This window comes from Vipera berus (assembly GCF_964194415.1).
Source record: "Vipera berus genome assembly, chromosome: 3".
Taxonomy (NCBI): domain Eukaryota; kingdom Metazoa; phylum Chordata; class Lepidosauria; order Squamata; family Viperidae; genus Vipera; species Vipera berus.
The window spans coordinates 67896353-67902059 of record NC_138204.1 but is presented as its reverse complement, the minus strand read 5'-3'; the positions used below and the strand labels follow the sequence as shown (position 1 = coordinate 67902059).

Below are 5707 nucleotides of genomic sequence, written 5' to 3'. Positions count from 1 at the left end.
GTTTATTTTCAACATTTTAAAAAAAAGTTTTCAGACCTTTAACAAGCAGAAGACATTAAACATACCTAAAAGTAACACTAACAAACTCAAGTGGTTGTTTTCTGGCTACCAAAATTGCCAGCAGATATTAAAAGCTCATGTAGTGTTTGAAGGTTATATCTAAGCTTAGTTTTTAGGAAGTCCCAAAGGAGATTCCACAGCTGCAAAAATGACTGCAAATGACTACATATGCCCTTGTTTTATTGATTTAATATACTCCTCCAATAATGAACAGTGGGCTCTCAGTCAGTGTCAAGGTTGAATAAAATTTAGATTAATATTCAGTCTCTTGGAAGTGCAGGAAGCAAGATATTTAGGATTTTTGAAAAAATGATCTGGGTCAAATCCAGAATAAAGAACCTGCCATGTTGGTGTAATAGACTACTTCAATTGCTAAATAGATGTACTTGTTGATTTAAAGACAACCTTTGATAGAAGATTCAAGGACTTGCCAAAGGATGGAATATCTCCTTTATCCCCTCTCTATTTCCTCTGGTACTTTCAACAGGGGCATGTTTGCCAAATTGGTGTGCTGTTTATTCACTCTCTACTTCATTAAGCACTAATAAAGCATCTATTATATGAGTTTCAGCTCAGCAATTTATATTCATGGAGAGTTTTATTTGGCCTTGCTTATAACTCCACGTAAGTCAGTCAAACTCAAGTTTCAGATTGAGCAAAAATTATCAGTAATTTAAGTAGAAATTACAAATGTTCCTTTAATACAATGCTTGGTATTGTTGGCTTAATAAAATCCAATAGCTTCATTTTACCTGTAGGGAAAAACCGTATATGATTATCCTTGTTTTCTCATTGACAGTCTAATATAAGCAATCTAAAGCAACAATTAGTATGTAACTTTAAAGTATCAGACACTGATTTTTTTTTCATGCTTGTCTAGAATTTTAGCTCTATATTTTAGTCATTACTGACAACTAGAGGGTGGATTACCATAATGCATAGTTTAAATATTCAGGTTTATCATAACTTGAAGGCAATATTTGTCGTGAGTATTTTCAATGGTTAGTGACCCCACTGAAATCAAAAGCATTTGTCAAATCAAATTTAGACAATCATGTTCATCTTTTTGATACTTTTAAGCAATCACTTAGCAAATCCCTGAGACATCTCAGTAGTGAAATATGCTAAAGAAGTTCTTCATTCAATGCTGAAATTGTCAGAAAAAATATGAAACTTGCTCTAAGGTAAATAATGTTGGGTCACTTGAAATATATGCATGTTTGACATTTCTTAATTATTTAGCATATCTATACATCAAATGATATCAGCATTTACTTTTCATTTCTGAAAGTTTGCGTCATTGTCACTTGTCAACTTCTCATTCCTCCAGGAAGATGAAAAAATATTTGAAATCTTCAGAAATGAAACACTTTTGTTCAACAAGAGAGTATTTATTTTCAAAGACCAGGAAATTACATGGATAGGAAAGTGAATAAGAAGAGTTTGAAGCATGGTACTTCATATTGGAACACAAATCAGGAGAATTACGACCACAGGAATTTGTCTTCTTCACAGTTCCATAAAAATTATTTTTATACAAATCATTAAAATAAAAAGAAGGGAAGTTAAACAAATTACATACGTGCTGATCCTATTTGGCCCATAGTAGGAATCAATACCAGGAAAATCTGATATCAGTCTACTCAAAAACATAGCCAATTCAAGTGAACCACAATATCTACACAAATAATCGATATTATTATATAATCTGTATAAATATGTCTTTTGTAGTTCCAATGGAATTGTACCCAGCTTGGGGATCCTATTGAACTCATGACTCTTGCTGGAAGAGCAAGTGAATAGTCATGTCATGGCAGGTTGTGCACAGATCCCCATATTGTGCACCAATTATGCCCTTTTCTGAACCTCATTCTTGCTCATGCCTTTTTTACCTCTTGCTTTGATTATTATAACATGTTTACATGGGTCTGCCTTTGGGGATACCTCAGGGACTACACGTAGTCTAGAAAGCAGCCACTGTAGCAGTTATGGATGCATCTCAATACACATATGCAATATATGTACTCTGTAAAGTGCCCTGGTTATCTTTTCTAAAGCCCTACATAGTTTAGGCCTTATTATTTGTGAAATTGCCTTTCTCCAGTTGTATCTGTTGTTCAGACAGAATGGGCACACTCTTGGTTCTACCGATTAAACACTTACCTATGGTGGTAAGACAAGAGTCTCAGGTTAAGCATGAAGAGAGAGTTTTGTTCAAAACAAAAACAGCCATAAGGAAAACCCTGGATCTGATTTATGCATTAAATGCATGAATATGTACTAAGAATCAGATGTTTGTCTGGGACCATAAGCTTCAATGCCTAATTCACATAGGACTCAAATATTCTCATAGTCCAACTACAGCAAGCCACAATCTCCAGACAACTGACTGTTTTGCTATGAAAAATGAGGAGGGATATTCCACACCAAAATCAGTCAGTTTCACAGCCTCCTAGATGATCAAGAAATGCTTCTCCACCTGAGTCTGGCTGAATCTGAGAAATAAAAAAAAAAGATGATTTTGATGAATAGCAGAAGGGAGCTATGCAAACACCTGGCACGAAGCATTTCTTCCTTAAGTACTTCTTCCTTATTCCTTGAAGACCAACATGATCACTGAACAAATAAGTTTTCCAAAAGTATTCTTAAGGTAGGCTCCCTTTTCAGACTATGCTCTGAAAATTAAAGAAATAAAGGAAATAAAAATGATAGAGCAATGTAGGGACAAAGCACTGTTGAAATTATCATACACCAATGAACCTGGTCTGCGTTTTTTCTCTAACATTTAGTCTTCTTGTCTAACACAAAACATGCCTCTTTTTGTGGTATGGTTCTGAAAACCTCTTCACATTCAATTGGATCAACCAAAATATTATTCATTCAGAATTAAATTCTTTTTATTACTAATTATCACTTCACTCCTCTAATTTAGCTCAACGCTGTCATAAACACTAAAGATACTATGCATTATGAAGGATCAGCTTAACAATTTCCTGTAAAGAGGGGTATGTCACAAGAGCAATGGGTACATTTTTAAATTGTCACTTTCATAGCTGAATTGGCCAGCTAGTCCAATGAGAAATTGGATCAATCACCAACCAGAATGTGTGAGAAGGGATTAAGAATCAAAATATTGAAAAGAGATCCCAATGCCTGAATTGTTTTAAATTACTGTTGATGTAAATTGACCAACACCAGTGCCAAAAGGTTTGCATGAAGGTAATGAATCCAATCAGAATGAAATGTAAATGATGGGTTTTAACCAGAGATTTATGTATTCATCAGGGACTATAACTACTGATCTGTTTGTTACTTGAAATCCCAGTTTATCATGTTAATATAGCAATTATTCTGGCTTTTTTAAAAAAAAACAAAGTGGGGGAAAACATATTCCAAATGTCAACAATCTTTTGTTTAAGGGGGAAAAAACATACAGTTTTAGAAATAATTGGAGCATAAAGAGTGTCAGTCATCGCTAACATATGCTTATTTTCCCTTCTGTAACTGAAATAGAGGCAAACATTTTTCTATGTGCTCTGCTGTCTCTCCCCTACTTTTTATATAGATATTTTTATTCACACTGTGTGACCTTGCATACTAAGTTCCAGGATAAATTGAATGATTGACTTAGCAGAGCCTAGAAAATTAAGAACAAGAATGCTGATGGATCCATTTTTCCTGCAGGACAAACAGAACCACTATAATAAATTAATGCTTGATGTTTGACAATAAATCAATAACCACTTTTATCTTTTAACTAAAAGATATTTTATGTGGCCTCCCCTGTCTCTCATTTTCAAGTGCTGGGGAAAGTAGAGATACTGAATGCACATTCTGAAGGCAAGATTTCCAAATGACATTGGTGCAAAATTCACATTTGCAAGCTGCACATGCTCTTCCGATATTGGCAATGAGTTTGACAAATGAAAAAAGTCACTAATATTTTGACACCTTCACTGCCCAAGCATGATACCAGCTGGCTGTGAATCGGAGTATTCATTGTTCTGCTCTATTTTAAAGACTGGTCTATAGCCAATGTTCTGGACCGACTCCATTCATTAATTTCCACAAGTGAGGTTTCAGCTAACTGTAACAGCTATTTTTTTTAAAAAAAAATTTTTTGGAAGCGGCTTCAAATTTGAACAGCATCATTCAGATTACTGGAATTCAAGTAAGCATTTTGACTTACAGCCAGTTCTTCCAAGCTGAAATATTGCTTTTCCATCAAATATTATCACTAGCTGAAGGATTTACGAATAGAGGGTTATTTTGGTTGCTTTGCAAAACATTCTGTTCAATAAACATCAGAAATAAATATTAGTTCTTTATGTTGATTAGTTGCTTGTCAGATGAAATCAGCTTTAAGTTGTTGGGTTTTTTAATTTTGGTTATGGGTATGCAAATACCAAAATATACATTGTACACAGTGTCAGGACAATAAACCCCTATTTATAAGTGAAAGAGATGAACAGCATCTTACCGCATAGTTGGGAATGACAAATCTTGTTTTCAAAACTACTTTTCTGGTTACCATATGCTGGAGAAAAGTAAAAACTGCATATAGACACAAATGTTCAGATACACAGACAATCATCTAAACCCGTTCACAAATTAAAAGAAAATTATGCTTACCTTGCTAAGGCTTCCTTTATTGTGCCTGTGAAGAATTTTATATAGCATTTTTCCAAAGTCAATAACCATATTTAAACCCTCTGGCTTGTAAACCCACTGATTAAAAAACAGATTGCCAGCAGTCATCTGCTATTGTCTGGCCTCTTCGATTCTGTTTCTGATTTAATTTATTTGATTGTCCCATACACTATTCATGAGTTCTATAATATTCCAAACTTTAATTTCAACAGATTAATTCTGGCTAATTATTCAACATATGAAGGAGCACATGAGAATTCTACTGTATGTATCGTCCCGAGGCACAGGCTACAATGTCGAATCATTTTCGGATTTCAAGTGGAAAACAAACTAATTATGTGGAAATATGATAATATATTGTGCTGCAGGGACCAGCCCTTTTGTCTGTTCTGAAATGTTTGCTCACGATCAGCTGCCTGTGTTATTTCTTCCAGGACAAGATGCCCTTTCATAATGCATAAACATTCCTGACTGGTCCGTGGATTTTTTTTTAACTTCATGTAAAGTTGATTTACATAATTTAATATTACTTTCAACTGATGGAAGCAAACAAGACATGTACGGAGTCAAAGAGCTGAGTTAGCTCCAAACCCATAAGAATCGAGAGTCCTCTGCTGAACCTGGTGTGGTTCTTCCTCCTCCTGCGTTGTACATCTTTCTTTCCTTTATGTCACTTTGCTAAAGAGCAAATTACAGCACCTCATGTCAATACTCCGTAAATCAACCAGCAAAAATGAATTGCCTCTAATTTGCCTCACAGTGCTAGCCATCGCTCTGCTACAATAAAAATGCTGAGCTGGAGATACAGGAGCAGGAATTCCAATGTCAATTAGATGAGCAAAGTGACGTTAATGGCACCTTCCTTATTTGCCTCCAGAAGATCTGAGATATATGATGAGTTTGTATTTTGATGCCAACAAATCATTTATATATATCACAAAAGCGTTTTCAAAAGGCATTCAACTCAGAACAAAAGAAAGTTACCTTTCAATTCTCT

General features: G+C 34.7%; 1 long non-coding RNA gene across 1 annotated transcript; it reads right to left on the bottom strand.

Moving 5' to 3' along the window:
• Positions 1–872: 872 nt before the first annotated feature.
• LOC308667024 lies at positions 873–5023 on the bottom strand. The gene is made up of 3 exons (XR_014026214.1): positions 4693–5023; positions 4541–4597; positions 873–2555 (listed from the first exon to the last, which is right to left on the bottom strand). It is a non-coding gene; the product is annotated as an uncharacterized lncRNA (long non-coding RNA).
• Between the last annotated feature and the right edge of the window lie 684 nt (positions 5024–5707).